The 17,637-nt window shown below is 40.5% G+C and overlaps 1 pseudogene; it reads left to right on the top strand.

The window, feature by feature from the left end:
• The first annotated feature begins 12,658 nt into the window (after nucleotides 1-12,658).
• Nucleotides 12,659-14,160, top strand: LOC110136097 (WW domain-containing adapter protein with coiled-coil pseudogene; annotated as a pseudogene).
• The last annotated feature ends 3,477 nt before the right edge of the window (nucleotides 14,161-17,637 follow it).

Raw genomic sequence — 17,637 nt, forward strand, 5'->3', positions numbered from 1 at the left:
CATTCTGTACTCCAAGGCCAAATTTGCCTGTTACTGCAGATGTTTCTTGACTTTCTACTTTTGCATTCCAGTCCCCTATAATGAAAAGGACATCTTTTTTAGGTGATAGTTCTAAAAGGTCTTGTAGATCTTCAAAGAACCGTTGAACTTCAGTTTGTTCAGCATTTCTGGTCGGGGTATAGACTTGGATTACTGTGATATTGAATGGTTTGCCTTGGAAATGAACATTCATCATTCTATCGTTTTTGAGACTGCATCCAAGTATTGCATTTCGGACTCTCTCTGACTATAATGGCTGCTCCATTTCTTCTAAGGGATTCTTGCCCACAGTAATAGATATAATGGTCATCTGAATTAAATTCACCCATCCCCGTCCATTTTAGTTCTCTGATTCCAAAAATGTTGATGTTTATTCTTGCCACCTCCTGTTTGACCACTTCCAATTTGCCTTGATTCGTGGACCTGGCATCCTAGGTTCCTATGCAATATTAATCTTTACAGCATTGGACTTTCCTTCCATCACCAGTCACATTCACAACTGGGTCTTGTTTTTGCCTTGACTCCATCCGTTCATTCTTTCTGGAGTTATTTCTCCACTGATCTCCAGTAGCATATTGGGCACCTACCAACTTGGGGAGTTCATCTTTCAGTGTCCTATCTTTTTGTCTTTTGATACTCTTCACGGGGTTCTCAAGGCAAGAATACTGAAGTGGTTTGCCATTTGCTTCTCCAATGGACCATGTTTTGTCAGCACTGTCCACCTGTTTGCATAGTGTTATAAGGAAGTTATGTGCTCAGGCCAGAATTTGGTCCTCATTGTGTATTGTATGTCCCCTGGGAATGATGTAGATACATATCTTCTTTCTAGGTGTTACATTTTCTAGGCTTGAGGAGTCACTATGGACTAGATGGAGAAGCTGCTCATCACTCAGGGGTCCTGAATTTTGAGCTGGCTGCAGTATCTGGTTGGAACTTTGAATAGTTTTCCTTGGGAGAAGGGTGTTGAATGTGCAGGGAGAATGGTGTGAAGGTTACTTGGGTGGACAGAGGGATAGACTTTTGCTAACTGCAAATTGCTTCTTTCACTGAAGCACTTATTGCTGTTTCCATCTGCTATGTCAATGCTGATTTGCTTTTTAAACCCCTCATCTGAGACAGTATGGTATGAAAAAGTGTGTTAATTAGCTTCGATTCACACTGGCACTGGTGAGTTGCCCAAGGGGGGAATACACACCCCAGGGATGTTGTTTTGGCATTTAATCAAAGGGGCCCTCTTAAAGGAGAGAGTTCCTATGGGCTTTTAAACTATCTTTAATCAACAGTAGATGCTTTGTTAATTAGCAAAATGAATGTTAGAAATTAGTTTTTGCTGGTGAAATTATGTTGAAGACGTGGATTAACCAGAAATATGGAGTATGAAAGTCCAGTTGGCTCGTAGTCTGTGCCTTGTAGTATGGTGGCTATGGCTTGATTCCAAAACATTGCTTCAGGCAACCTCCTATTCAGAAAGGTCCAGGTGCCTAATGCTAAACACAAGGTCCACTGACCCCGCCTTTGGAATATTATAGGTTTTGACTCCAGTGAACCTTTCATGTCTGTTAAGTTCAGAGCACCTAAAAAGAGCTGGGACTCAACCTCACAAACAGATTTCTATTTATTTATTTGTCTGCTTGCTCATGGTGGTTTGGAGGTGTAGATACATTCTGCCTGACAGTTATTTTTACCGTAAATTGATAGATTGTGGAGAGGCTCATGAGGACCTTACTAACGTCTAAAAGATGTTACCTATTGATGGCTACTTATTTCCATATAAAATTCTGGTAATTGTTAATAGCTATACTGGCTGAATCAGTTCAGTATCAAACACATTTTAGGGTAACTTCTTCTCTCCAAACAACTTCTCATAAGTATTGCTTCCCACTCAGATACTGTTCATCTCATCTATACATTTCACAGAACATTTCATCTTTTCATCTCATGGCCCAGCTCAAAATTCCACATTCTCATGAAGCCTTGGCTGACTCTTTTGATCTTTCCTGTCATTTCAATGGACAAATAACACACTTACATGCGGCACACATGAAAAAGCTTTTGATTATACATTTATTTCTGTGTGTTCATTTTGTGATTTAGATACAAATTAATTAAGGAACAAAATCTGCATCAAGTGGATCCCAGCTGGTGATGCTGCCAATCATGACTGGACATCATTCCTTTGCAAATGAGAAAGCAGTGCTGCTGCTTTGCTCTCAAGATCTCTGCCCTTTCACCTTGTGCTTTTTTTTTTTTTTTAATCATTGTTGTTTTGTTCTCTTGTTTAGCTTGGGAGATTTTGAACTTTAATAGAAGCAAAATTACAAAGTAAAGGCCAGAATTGATAGAAAAAACAGCAGTTACTGAATATGTGGATTAAAGATCAAAGGAGGGAAATTTTTATATCTGTCTTTTGCCAGTTTTAATCTACTAATTCATTATATTTAACTTGTAATAAAAATTATAGAGTATATTGCTATTAAAGCTATGCTTGTTACTGAAATTCTTATAGGAAAAGAGAACAATTTTGTTTAGTGAGCCTGAAGTTGTATAGCTCCATTTTAATTTAATAGTTTTCACACATTTAAGAAAACTTAAAAGGCAATGGCACCCCACTCCAGTACTCTTGCCTGGAAAATCCCATGGACGGAGGAGCCTGGTAGGCTGCAGTCCATGGCGTCGTGAAGAGTCAGACATGACTGAGCGACTTCACTTTCACCTTTCACTTTTATGAAATGGCAACCCACTCCAGTGTTCTTGCCTGGAGAATCCCAGGGATGGGGTCACACAGAGTCGGACATGACTGAAGTGACTTAGCAGTAGCAAGGAACCTTGAGATGAATACATATGTTATATATATATATTTTAATAAGTTCATATATAATGTTTATAAATATACATATATAACTACATAAATTATATACATGGAATTGCATTAGAAAAGACAACTATTAGAAATAAAAATTAGAAAATACAACTGTGAAATACTTAGTTGTTTAATGGTTGAAATAATGTCCAATCAATGGAATTAAAAAATCCTCAAGAATAGAAACCCAGTGAACACTTCTTTGGATTTTTTTTTTTTTAATTTTTATTAGTTGGAGGCTAATTACTTTACATCATTACATCATTACATCAGTAGTTTTTGTTATACATTGAAATGAATTAGCCATGGATTTACATGTACTCCCCATCCCAGTCCCCCCTCCCACCTCCCTCTCCACCCGATCCCTCTGGGTCTTCCCAGTGCACTAGGCCCAAGCACTTGTCTCATGTACCCAACCTGGGCTGGTTATCTGTTTCACCCTAGATAATATACATGTTTCAATGCTGTTCTCCTGAAACATCCCACCCTCGCCTTCTCCCAGAGTCCACAAGTCTGTTCTATACATCTGAGTCTCTTTTTCTGTTTTGCATATAGGGTTATCGTTACCATCTTTCTAAAGTCCATATATATGTGTTAGTATACTGTAATGGTCTTTATCTTTCTGGCTTATTTCGCTCTGTATAATGGGCTCCAGTTTCATCCATCTCATTAAAACTGATTCAAATGAATTCTTTTTAATGGCTGAGTAATATTCCATGGTGTATATGTACCACAGCTTCCTCATCCATTCGTCTGCTGATGGGCATCTAGGTTGCTTCCATGTCCTGGCTATTATAAACAGTGCTGCGATGACCATTGGGGTGCATGTGTCTCTTTCAGATCTGGTTTCCTTGGTGTGTATGACCAGAAGTGGGATTGCTGGGTCATATGGCAGTTCTATTTCCAGCTTTTTAAGAAATCTCCACACTGTTTTCCATAGTGGCTGTACTAATTTGCATTCCCACCAACAGTGTAAGAGGGTTCCCTTTTCTCCACACCCTCTCCAGCATTTATTGCTTGTAGACTTTTGGATAGCAGCCATCCTGACTGGCGTATAATGGTACCTCATTGTGGTTTTGATTTGCATTTCTCTGATAATGAGTGATGTTGAGCATCTTTTCATGTGTTTGTTAGCCATCTGTATGTCTTCCTTGGAGAAATGTCTGTTGAGTTCTTTGGCCCATTTTTTGATTGGGTCATTTATTTTTCTGGAGTTGAGCTGGAGGAGTTGCTTGTATATTTTTGAGATTAATCCTTTGTCTGCTGCTTCGTTTGCTATTATTTTCTCCCAATCTGAGGGCTGTCTTTTCACCTTGCTTATAGTTTCCTTTGTTGTGCAAAAGCTTTTAAGTTTCATTAGGTCCCATTTGTTTATTTTTGCTTTTATTTCTAAAATTCTGGGATGTGGGTCATAGAGGATCCTGCTGTGATTTATGTCGGAGAGTGTTTTGCCTATGTTCTCCTCTAGGAATTTGATAGTTTCTGGTCTTACATTTAGATCTTTAATCCATTTTGAGTTTATTTTTGTGTATGGTGTTAGAAAGTGTTCTAGTTTCATTCTTTTACAGGTGGTTGACCAGTTTTCCTAGCACCACTTGTTAAAGAGGTTATCTTTTTTCCATTGTATATCCTTGCCTCCTTTGTCGAAGATAAGGTGACCATAGGTTCGTGGATTTATCTCTGGGCTTTCTATTCTGTTCCATTGATCTATATTTCTGTCTTTGTGCCAGTACCATACTGTCTTGATGACTGTGGCTTTGTAGTAGAGTCTGAAGTCAGGCAGATTGATTCCTCCATTCTTTGGATTTTTTAAATGTCTAACAAGTCCTAGGCACATGATAGGTGAAGGCAGGAGGAAATAGGAGGGGAAGGGATTCTGCATCAAGTGAAAATTGAATTAAAATCCATCTAACATCTTAAGTAAATTCACTGACAGAGGAAATCAGCTTCATTATGCAATTATTTTTCTAAACATTTTATAAACCCCAAAACTCATAACAAGATACCTCACAGCAACTCATATGAACACCAAGAACTTGAAAGTATTCAGAAAGAAAACTTTGTGTAAGATAGAGATAGGTCAAATAACAGATTCATATAACAGAATTTCTAGATACAAATGGAGGGCAGGTTTCCAAGATGCCATTGTTACTCTGGGCTCAATTGCTTTATCAAAAAGAGCTCATTTAATTTGTTCTGTCAGATTTCATAAACAATTGTGTAATTCCAACTTGTAGCTTGACTTAATGAAAGCAAACAGACAAAAAACCTCTAATACTTACCCACTGGACAATATGGGTTAAATTCTTTAATATCTCTAGGTTTTACTTGTGACTTTTATAAAATAGGGACACTGGTATTCCACAAGCTAACTTGTATGAAAGCATCTGTCATTGTGCCTGAAAAATAACTAGAAATCAATAATATTAGTTTTCTAGGAAACAAGCTGAAATAATTTATTTTCAGAGAGTTTTCCATAAGTTGTACTGGACTGTCAATCATTGAAGGCAACTGAAGGCAATACTAGAGGCAATGTTACAAGAGGCTGAAGAGTACAAACTCAATCACATTACATACGGAACCTGTGACCTTGGACAAAGACTTAAACTTTCTGTGCCTCAGTTCCATTACTTGTAAAACAGAGATAATAAGAACTTCCTTGTTATGAATTAAGTTATTTGATGTATGGAAAGCATTAAGAACAATGCTTGGCAATGACAAGTAAGAAATAAATTTCAGTGAATATTAAAATTCATGCAAAGGACTGTATTAGGAGCCATAGAGGATAGTAACTCTCAGAAATGAATATGATTCAGTTATTTTTTCAAGGGGTTTTTAATAGTTGCATATGGTAGGAGGGAGGGAATTTAGGCTGTTTAATCAAATATTGAATATATGCATGATAAGTTGTTGACTCTGTGTGACCACATGGACTGTAGCCAGCCAGGCTCCTCTGTCCATGGGATTCTCCAGGCAAGAATACTGGAGTAGGTTGCCATGCTCTCCTCCAGGGGATCTTCCCGATCCAGGGATGGAAGCTGCTTAATCAAATCTTAAATAATGTATAAAACAAGATACAAACAAAGCAAAATGATGAACTATTATGAGAATGTAGAATAAAGACTTGGTGATTCAGACTATCAGTGAGATCTTCAAATGAGCCTTGGCATTTGAAAAGGCAATAAAGGACAAAACTATTTTAATAGAGAAAGAGAAAACACATATTTCTTCTCAATAGAACCACAAGAGCATATGGATGGGGCTTTAAGAATGCTTGGAATATTTGGGAAATAGAAAAGACTGGAAGGTAGGAGGCATTGGGAAACTTGGGAATAGAAGAGGATAGGAAGGTACTTTGGAATCACATAAGGAGAATTCTCATGCAATGCTAAAAATTCATTCATGTAGAAGGAAGGCTAGCTCCCTTCTTACTCACCATAAGCAATACATTATAAACTGCTTGAAATTAAGAACTGAATCACATTCATCTTTGAGTGGTATTATTCACTAAAACTTTTAGTATAATGATTTACAATGATAAGCTTTTATTTTTTAAACCAAACTGTGGCTCAGCTGGTAAAGAATCTGCACGCAATGTGGGAGAGCTGGGTTGTGAAGATCCCCTGGAGAAGTAAAAGGCTACCCACTCCAATACTCTGGCATGGAGAATTCCATGGACTGTATAGTCCATGGGGTTGCAAAGAGTCAGACATGACCACGCAACTTTCACTTTCACTTTTTCACTTTCAAACTTTTTAAAATTGAGGTAATTATAGATTAGGGCTTCCCAGGTGGTTCTGTGGTAAAGAATTCACATGCCAATGCCAGAGTTGCAGGAGACATGGGTTCAACCCCTGGGTCAGAAAGATTACCCAGAAAAAGAAACGGCAACCCACTCCACTATTCTTGCTGGGTTTATCCCATGGCCAGAGGAGTCTGGGTTACAGTCCATGGGTCAAAGAGTTAGACACAACTGAGTGACTGATCTCAGCAATTACAGATTAACATGCAATTGTGATGGATAAGACGGCGGAGTAGTAGGTGGACTTGGAGTACATCTCTCTCCACGGATACATCAGGAACACACCTTTAGACACAGAAGTGCTTGCAGAACACCAGTTGAGAGTGGACAGGTGTACCTGACCAGCGGAAAAGAACATATAGACCCACGCAAAACTTGGTAGGATGAGGAACTAGGGGGGAAACAGGAGTGTTAGTAGGACTGGACCTACCCTCAGCAGGTGGGGGAACTGAAGCAGGGGTCCAATCCCCACATCAGGGCAACTGTCTGAGTCAGAGGAGAAACATTTGAGGCTGAGAGTAACTGATCTGTGGCAACATAAATGGAATGAGAGTCAGACAGTCCTTGCTGCAGCCATACATACCCCGGACAGGGGTGCAGGTCCCCTAGAAGGCTCAGTGGCTGGGAGCTGGAGTGTAGGGATTGTGGAGCAATCCCAGTGCAAGGGCTGCTGTTGACTGTGAAGAGACTGATTGAGGGGGACATGAGGGAGGAGAACTGTGGGGGGAAACGCCTGTGGAGGAAAGCCAGGCCGCCATGGAAGCCAGGCAACACTGCTGAGTCATACCGTATGGGGGTGGAGCCATCACCGCAGCCTCTATCTCCCCACATGCCAGCATCCGCAGCTCAACAGTGGACAGTCTGGCCCATCAAGGGCCTGATGCATGGAGCAGCAGAGTAAGAGCCCACTCAAGGTGCCCCTTTAAGTGCCTGATGCACCATCTACAGAGTAGGACTGCAGGCAGGGGGGCCCTCTATGTGCCTGATGCACCACCTACAGGGTAGGACTGCAGGCAGGGGGGGCCCTCTATGTGCCTGATGCACCATCTACAGAGTAGGACTGCAGGCAGGGGGGCCCTCTATGTGCCTGATGCACCATCTACAGAGTAGGACTGCAGGCAGGGGGGCCCTCTATGTGCCTGATGCACCATCTACAGAGTAGGACTGCAGGCGGGGGTGGGGGGCCCTCTATGTGCCTGATGCACAGAACAACAGAGAAGGACCCCAAGCAAGGGAGCCCTCTAAGTGCTTGAACGGGCAGAGCTGCAGAGGAAAACTAGCCAAAGAGCCTCTGATCACCAGCTACCAGAGGATCGAAAAAAGACCCTGATAGGGCCGTAACTCCTGTGGCTGAGGCAGTCCATGTCCCTGCGCACGTGGCAGCATCAGGGTCCCCACGACCCCAGCAGCTGTGCCACCTTCACTGTCAACCTTCCTGAAGCAGGGCTGATACAGGAAAAAGAAGTCTTGCATTAATGCAAAACAGGGTTGCTTTAGTCGTGTCCAACTCTCTGTGACCCTGTTGACTGTGGCTGGCCAGGCATCTCTGTCAGTGGTGTTCTCCAGGCAAGAATACCGGAGTGGGTTGCCATACCCTTCTGCTGCTGCTGCTAAGTCGCTTCAGTCCTGTCCGACTCTGTGCGACCCCATAGACGGCAGCCCACCAAGGCTCCCCCCGTCCCTGGATTCTCCAGGCAAGACCATACCCTTCTAGAGCACTATAGTTCCTGCTTCCCTAGCCGCCAACTCCCCTGAGTACCTGGTGCTGCCAGAACCCCTGCGACCCAGGTAGCTTTACCACCTCCACACCTGGCCCTCACTGGGGAAGACCCAAGGCCTCCAGGGCAGCCTCAGTAGCAAACCCCAGTGGACAACCCGCAAGCAGGTGTGGACATAAAACCACAATTGAAACCCAGGGGTAGGGTGGCTAAAGAAGAAGACCCAAAACCTTCCCACCAGCTGTACAAGCAGCCAATTAAATCCACAAGATCAGCTAGGCAGACTCTGAGTCTATGGAATATAAAAAAGTCATTGAGAGCTGCCACAGAAGAGAATGCACTAGCTCTGACAGCTGTGGACATTGGAGGCAAGAACACACAGGAGTAGAACCAGATTAGACTCTGAGCTGCCCCCACAGCAGGTCCAGAGGCTAATGCAGTGTTGCAGGGCATCCTAGGGAGGCAAGGTGGACTGTGACTCCCAGGGAGGGAAAGAATGCTGACAGCAGACTCAAGAAAACCATGTACTATTCTTATATATTTACTTGTTCTGTAGTTTATTTAGGATTTTTTTTCTTTTTTCTTCCCTCTCTGTTGTAGCTGTCACTTTTATTAGCACTATGAAATCTAATTAAGCTTTTGAGTTTTTTTTAAATCACATTTTTGATTGCTATTATAAACCTCTGTCTCTACATTGGTGTTTTGCAGTTCCCTGGAGTTTTCCTTTTATTTTCCTTTATTTTAAATTATAATTTTTTAAATATTTAAACCTATCATCATTTTTTCTACATTAATTCCTTTGTTTGCTTTTCCTACTGTTCTTTCCCCCTTGTAGCTAATCTTTAATATATACAAGTCTTCTTTGTCTATTTCTATTTAACCTTGCATTTCTATCCTTTCTTTCTTTGCCTCACCATATTTGTCAGTTTTGGTTTCACTGTTTTATTCCAAAGGTGGCACATTGCTTGAGTTTTGCTTTCTGGTTTGTGCTTTAGTTAGTTTTGCTCTTAACTGGTGGATGTCACTTTTGGTTTCCTTTGTTTGCCTGGTCTATCTATTGTACTTTATTGTTGGACTGTTTTGATTTTGCTTATGGGTGTGTATGTATGTGGGTATATTCCATTATTTTAATTATTATGTGCCTGATTTTGTAATGGCCATTTGTCTGGTGTTCATCTTTGGTTTCACCTTTGGGGGTATTTGTTTTAACCCCACTTAATACCATAACAAACCACCCGTGGAATCTCCATTCCTGGCCAGAGATCAAGCCCTGAGCCTGTGGAGTGGGAGTGCTGACTCTAAGACCCTAGACTACCAGAAAACTCCTAACCCTTGGGAGTTTCAAAGAGCGAGAACTCCCACAAAGACAACCACTTGTGCACAAGACCTGGCATCACCCAACCACCAGTAGCACCCTGTGTAGGGCGCCTCATCCAAACAGCAAGCAGACAAAAATCAAAACCTAGATAATATACATGTTTCAATGCTGTTCTCTTGAAACATCCCACCCTCGCCTTCTCTCAGAGTCCACAAGTCTATTATCTAGGGTGAAATAGATCACCAGCCCAGGTTGGGTGCATGAGACAAGTGCTCGGGCCTGGTGCACTGGGAAGACCCAGAGGGATCGGGTGGAGAGGGAGGTGGGAGGGGGGACCGGGATGGGGAATACATGTAAATCCATGGCTAATTCATTTCAATGTATGACAAAAACCACTGCAATGATGTAAAGTAATTAGCCTCCAACTATAAAAATAAATGGAAAAAAAAATAAAAATTTAAATTAAAAAAAAATCTTAAAAAAAAAAAATCAAAACCTAATCATCGGGAGACAGAATTGCCGCCTCACTCAGCGGCCCCCACCCCCCATCAACGGGAAAACTCAGCACAAATCTCACCCTACATGAAGCTTACACAAACCGCTGAACCAACCTTGTAAGGGTAGAAACCTAAAGGAAGAAAGAATTCAAACTTGAACCCTGGGAAAAGGGAACTTCAAACATAATAAGTTTTAAAAAGTAATGAAAAGGCAGGGAAATACTGCACAAATGAAGGAACAAACTAGAAACACACAAGTCCAAATAAATGAAGAGGAAATAGGCAAACTACCTGAAAAGGAATTCAGAATAATGGCAGTAAAGAGGATCAAAACCTTGAAAACAGTATGGAGAAAATGCAAGAATCAATTAACGAAGATCTGGAAGATTTAAAGAATAGATATACAGAGACAAACAACATAATTACTGAAATTAAAAATACCTGAGAAGGAATTAATAGCAGAATATCTGAAGCAGAAGAACAGATCAGTGAGCTAGAAGATAAAATGGTGGAAATATCTTCTGAAGAGCAGAGTAAAGTAAGAGGAATGAAAAGAACTGAGAATAGCCTCAGAGACCTCTGGGTGCAATATTAAATGCACCAACATTCGAATTACAGGGGTCCCAGAAGAAGAAGAGAAAAAGAAAGGGTATGAGAAAATTTTTGAAGAGATTAGAGTTGAAAATTTCCCCAACGTGGAAAAGGAAATAGTCAATCAAGTCCAAGAGGTACAAAGAGTCCCATACAGGATAAATCTAAGGAGAAACAAGCCAAGAGACATACTGTTCAAATTAACAATGATTGAAAACAAAGAAAGAATATTAAAAGCAGAAAGGGAAAAGCAGCAAGTTACATGTAAGGGAAACCCCATAGGTTTAACAGCTGGTCTTTCAACAGAAACTCTGCAGACCAGAAGGGGATGGCAGGATATATTTAAAGCACTAAAAGGGGAAATCTACAGCTAAGATTGCTCTACCTGGCAAGGATCTCATTCAAAATTGATGGAGAAATCAAAAGTTTTGCAGACAAGAAAAAGTTAAGAGAACGCAGTACCACAAAACCAGCTTTACAGCAAATGGTAAAGGCACTTATACAGTCAGGAAGTAGAAGAGAAGAAAAAGATCTACAAAAACAAACTCCAAACAATTAAGAAAATGGCAGTAGGAACATATATATCAAAAATTACTTCAAATGTAAATGCGCTAAATGCTCCAACCAAAAGACACAACCTGGCTTAAAGGATACAAAAACAAGACCCATATATATGCTGTCTACAAGAAACCCACTTCTGACCTAAAGAAACATATAGACTGATAGTGAGAGGATGGAAAAATATATTCCACGCAAATGGAAAGCAAAAGAAAGCTGGAGTAATAATCCTCATATCAGACAATGTAGACCTTAAAGGAAAGACTATTACAAGAGATAAGGAAGGACACTACATAATGATCTAGGGATCAGTCCAAGAGGAAGACACAACAATTGTAAATATCTATGCACCCAACACAGGAGCACCTCAATACATAAGACAAACACTAACAGACATAAAAGGAGAAACTGACAGTAGCACAATGATAGTAGGAGACTTTAACGCCCCACTTACACCAACGGACAGATCATCAAAACAGAAAATTAATAAGGAAACACAAGTCTTAAATGATATATTAGACAAGATGGCTCTCATTGACATCCTAGGACATTCTCTCCAAATGCAGAAGAATATACCTTTTCTCAAGTGCACATGGAACAATCTCAGGATAGACCACATCTTGGGTCACAAATCAGACCTCGATGAATTTAAGAAAATTGAAATCATATCAAGCATCTTTTCTGACCACAACACTGTGAGATTAGACATCAATTACAAGAACAAAACTGTAAAAAACACAAACACATGGGGGTTAAACAATGCATTTCTAAATATGAACAGATTACTGAAGAAATCAATAGGGAATTTAAAAATTCCTAGAACCAAATAAGAATGAAAACACGACAACTCAAATATTATGGAAAGGAGCAAAAGCAGTTCTAAGAGGGAAGTTTATAGCAAAACCTCAAGAAACAAGAAAAACCTTGAATAGACAAGCTAACTTTACACCTAAAACAACTGGAAAAAGAACCCCCCCCAAAAAAAAATTAGCAGAAGGAAAGAAATAATAAATATCAGAACAGAGATAATTGAAAAAGAAATGAAGGAAACAATAGTAAAGATTAATAAAGTTAAAAGCTGGTTCCTTGAGAAGATAAAATTGACAAACCTTTAGCTAGACTCACCAAGAAAGAGAGAAGAATCAAATCAACAAAACTAGAAATGAAAAAGTGAGCTGGTGAAGCTGCGGTGGAGGCGGGGCCGCTGGAGAAGGAAGCGAAGGACCCAGCGGCGGCGGAGGAGGCGGGGAGACGGGAAGGAATGGGCAGAACCGGATGAGGAGCAGGCTGAGAAGGCAGCTGCGCTCTCCCTGGGGTGAGCAGGACGCGTCCTGTTGGTCCGCTCCTTTGTTTGCTGTCGCTGGCCTGAGCTGAGTGTGAGCGCGGTGCGGACAGAGGCGATGGCCCGGGAGCATGGGCGCCAGTGACGGGGAGGTGCCGAGTGCTGCCGAGGGCGCATCGGGCCTGCCCCACCCACCTGCTCCCCCTCCTGCCTGCTGTCTCCCGCGGCCGCTCCCCTCTCCCCGACACTCTCACAGCCCGAGCATTGACGGCAACTGTATGTGAGGAAACAGCAGAGGTCAGCGATGCGCACTTAAGTGTTCATCGACGTGTCGCCCCAGCAGTGGTGAGTACAGACCTGATAAAAACGCGAGATGCCGCAGATCCTTCACCGCCGAGCAAAGTGCTGCGGAGATCTGACAGTCTTGAAAACAAACACAGTGACAGCACAGGTCACAGTACGGCCGAAAGTGTGCATATTCACAGAGTTAGAGAGAGGCATGGTGGGACCAGTTACTCTCCCCAAGAAACGCACACAACCCCATCGCTCTCTATAGTTCAAATTCACGTTCTTCTAATCCAAGCGAAACTTCAGACGCACCTAATGATTCTGCACATGGCTGGTCTGAGCATATTAGCTCCTCTGGGAAAAAATACTGCAACGGTTGTCAAACAGAAGTTTCACAATGGGAAGAACCAAAAGAGAGGCTTGAAAGAGAAGAGAGACAAAAAGAAACAAGCAAGATGGCAGTTAACAGCTTCCCAAAAGAGAGAGATTACAGAAGAGAGGTGATGCAAGGCAACAGCCACTGGTGGGTTTGCAGTGGAATGGAAGACAAGCATTCCAGTGATGCCAGTAGTTTGCTCCCACATAATATTCTGTCTCAGAGCACACACAATTGATGGAGACGACAGACTGCCAAGAGCAGAGACTCACAGTAGTTCTGAGCCAGGACAGCACCCCATCGAAGCAGTGGTTCATCCAGCTGCTACCCCAAGCATTGTTCCTTCCAGTCCATTTACTCTACAGTCTGACTACCAGCCAAAGAAATCATCTGATGGTAATGGAGCATCTACTTTATTAAAACTGCCTACACCATCTCCTGTCCCTGCTCAGAGAAAAGAAAGAAAAGAATCTACATCTGGAGAAAAGTCTGCATCACACTCTTGCACAACCTCCACATCTTCAGCCTTTGGACTCCACATCTGCACCTCCAGCACCCGCTTTGGCAATTCCTGTCTCTTCTGTTCCACAGTCAGCAATACTTCCATTACTTCAGTACCCAAATCTGCTTAGATAGTTGCTTTCTGCTTTGCAAGCCACGCTGCAACTTAATAATTCTAATGTGGACACATCTGTAAATCTGTCACCCAGTCTTAACACTTTTGAGCTGCATTTAAGTAGACTTTGGACCATTAGGCTGGGCAAAGGAAATGTCAAGGGGTCAGGGTCTGTGAGATTCAATTCAGGGGAAATATACAAGATTGATTTTTAAAACCCCTGAAATGTAGATTTCTTGTAGATGTATTCTTCATGTTGTAAATATGCTTTGTAGAGTGAAGCCATGGGAAGCTATGTGTAACAGAGCTTAGACATCCAAAACTAATCAATGCTGTGGTGGCTGAATACCTGGCCTTTTACATGTAAACCTGTCTGCAAAATTAGTTTTTTTAAAGACAAATTTGGGGGAGGGGGTTAATTGATCATTCAGAAATCTTGCATTTTCAAAAATTCAGTGCAAACACCAGGCAATCTGTGTCTAAGGATGCGATTTTGAACCATATGGGCTATGCACAAAATATCATGAAACAACTGTTTCCACATTTGCACCTGATCAAGAGCAGTGCTTCTCCATTTGTTTTGCAGAGAAATGTTTTTCATTTCCTGTGTGTTCCATTTCCCGCTAAAATCCATGATCTGATGTTATCCATTTTTTAAGACTCCCCTTTTTCTCCTTTCTTAAGGCACTGTTGCTATGGCACTTTTCTATAATCTTTTCATTCTGTGTACAGGAGCTTAAAATTGCAGTGATTGAGCATAACCCTCTTGTTTGTATAAATTATTGAATTCCATTTGGACCCTGTAAGAATGGACTTAAAAGTACTGCTGGGCATGTGTGCTGAAAGTACATTGATTGCTCAAATATGAGGAAATGGCCCAATGAACTTGGTTGTGGGAGGGAAGAGGAAGCAAAGCTAGTCAGATGTGAATTGTATTGGTTGTAATAAACATGTTTAGAAAAAAGAGAGAAAAAATGAAAAAGGAGAGGTTACAACAGATAATGCAGAAATAAAAAGGGTTGTAAGAGACAATTATGAACAACAATATGGCAATAAAATGGATAACCTGGAGGAAATGGACAGATTCCTAGAAAAGTTCAATCTTCCAAGACTGAACCAGGAAGAAATAGAAATTATGAACAACCCAATTACAAGCACTGAAATCAAAACTGTGATCAAAAATCTCCCCAAAAAAAACAAAAGCCCAGGCCCAGAGGGCTTCACAGGTGAATTCTATCAAACACCTAGAGATGGGCTAATGCCTATCCTTCTAAAACTATTTCAAAAAATTGCAGAGGAAGGAATATTTCTATGAGACCATAATCACCCTGATACCAAAAGCAGACAGACAACACAAAAAAAGGAAACTACAAGCCAATATCACTGATGAACATAGATGCAAAAATCCTCAACAAAATTCTAGCAAACAGAATTCAACAACACATTAAAAAACTCATATACCATGATCAAGTTGGGTTTATTCCAGGGATGCAAGGACTCTTCGATATATGCAAATCAATCAATGTGATACACCATATTAACAAATTGAAAGATAAAAACCATATGATCATCTCAATAGATGCAGAAAAAGCCTGACAAAATTCAGCACCCATTTTTTATTAAAACTCTTCAAAAAGTGGGCATAGAAGGAACCTACCTCATCATAGTAAAGGCCATATATGATAAGCCCACAGCAAACATTATTCTAAATGGTGAAAAACTGCAAGCATTCCCCCTAAGAACAGGAACAAGACAAGGATGTCCACTCTCACCACTATTATTCAAGATAGTTTTAAAGATCTTAGCTATAGGAATAAGAGAATAAAAAGAAATAAAAGGAATCCAGATCAGAAAAGAAAAAATAAAGCTTTCACTGTTTGCAGATGACATGATACTGTACATAGAAAACCCTAAAGATAGTATTAGAGCTAATCAGTACATTTAGCAAAGTTGCAGGATACAAAATCAATACACAGAAATCACTTCATTTCTATATACTAACAATGAAAAATCAGAAAGAGAAATTAAGGAATCAATCCTATTCACCATTGCAACAAAAAGAATTAAATATCTAGGAAGCAACTTACCTAAGGAGACAAAGGAACTGTACACAGAAAATTATAAGGCACTAATGATAGAAATCAAAGGCGACATAAACAGATGGAGGGATGTTCCTGAGTAAGAAGAATCAATCTTGTGAAAATGACTATACTACCAAATGCAATCTACAGATTCAATGCAATCCCTATCAAATTACCAATGGCATTTTTCACAGAACTAGAACAAAAAGCTTCACAATTCATATGGAAACACAAAAGACCCTGAATAGCCAAAGCAGTCTTGAGGAAGAAGAATGGAGCTGGAGGAATCAATCTTCCTGACTTCAGATTATACTACAAAGCTACAGTCATCAAAACAGTATGGTACTGGCACAAAAACAGAAATACAGACCAATGGAACAAGATAGAAAGCCCATGAATAAACCCATGCACTTATGGGTACCTTATTTTTGACAAAGGAAGCAAGAATATACAATAGGGCAAAGACTTATCAATAAGTAGTGCTGGGAAAACTGGACAGCTACATGTAAAAATGAAATTAGAACACTTCCTAACACCATACACAAAGATAAACTCAAAATGGGTTAAAGACAAATGTAAGACCAGAAACTATAAAACTCTTAGAGGAAAACATAGGCAGAACACTCAATGACGTAAATCAAAGCAACATTCTCTATGACCCACCTCCTAGAGTAACAGAAATATAAACAAAAGTAAACAAGTGGGGCCTGATTAAACTTATAAGCTTTTGCACAGCAAAGGAACCTATAAGCAAGGTGAAAAGACAACCTTCAGAATGGGAGAAAATAATAGCAATGGAAACAACAAAGGATTAATTTCCAAAATATACAGCAGCTCATACAACTCAATACCAGAAAAGAAAACAACCCAACCAAAAAGTGGGGGAAAGACCTAAACAGACCTTTCTCCAAAGAAGACATACAGATGGCTAACAAACACATGAAAAGCTGCTCAACATCACTCATTATGAGAGAAATGGAAATCAAAACTACAATGAGATATCATCTCACACTGGTCAGAATAGCCATCATCAAAAAATCTACAAACAATAAATGCTGGAGAAGGTGTGGAGAAAAGGGAACACTCTTGCACTGTTGGTGGGAATGTAAATTGATACAGCCACTATAGAAGACTGTATGGAGATTCCTTAAAAAACTAGGCATGAAACCAACATATGACCCAGCAATCCCACTCCTAGGCCTATACCATGAGAAAACTAAAAGTGAAAAAGACATGTGTATCCCATTGTTCATTGCAGCACTGTTTACAATAGCTAGAATATGTAAGCAACCTAGATGTCCATCAACAGATGAATGGATAAAGTAGTTGTGGTACATATACACAATGGAATAGTACTCAGCCATAAAAAGGAACATATTTGAGTCAGTTCTATTGAGGTGGATGAACCTAGAATCTTTCATACAGAGTGAAGTAAGTCAGAAGGAGAAAGATAAATATCATATTCTAATGCATATATATGGAATCTAGAAAAATGGTTCTGAAGAATTTATTTACAGGGCAGCAATGGAGAAACAGACATAGAGAACAGACTTATGGACATGGGGAGAGGATGAGATGTATGGAAAGAGTAGCATGGAAACTCATATTGCC

This window comes from Odocoileus virginianus, chromosome 12 (genome assembly GCF_023699985.2).
Source record: "Odocoileus virginianus isolate 20LAN1187 ecotype Illinois chromosome 12, Ovbor_1.2, whole genome shotgun sequence".
NCBI classification, from domain to species: Eukaryota; Metazoa; Chordata; class Mammalia; order Artiodactyla; family Cervidae; genus Odocoileus; species Odocoileus virginianus.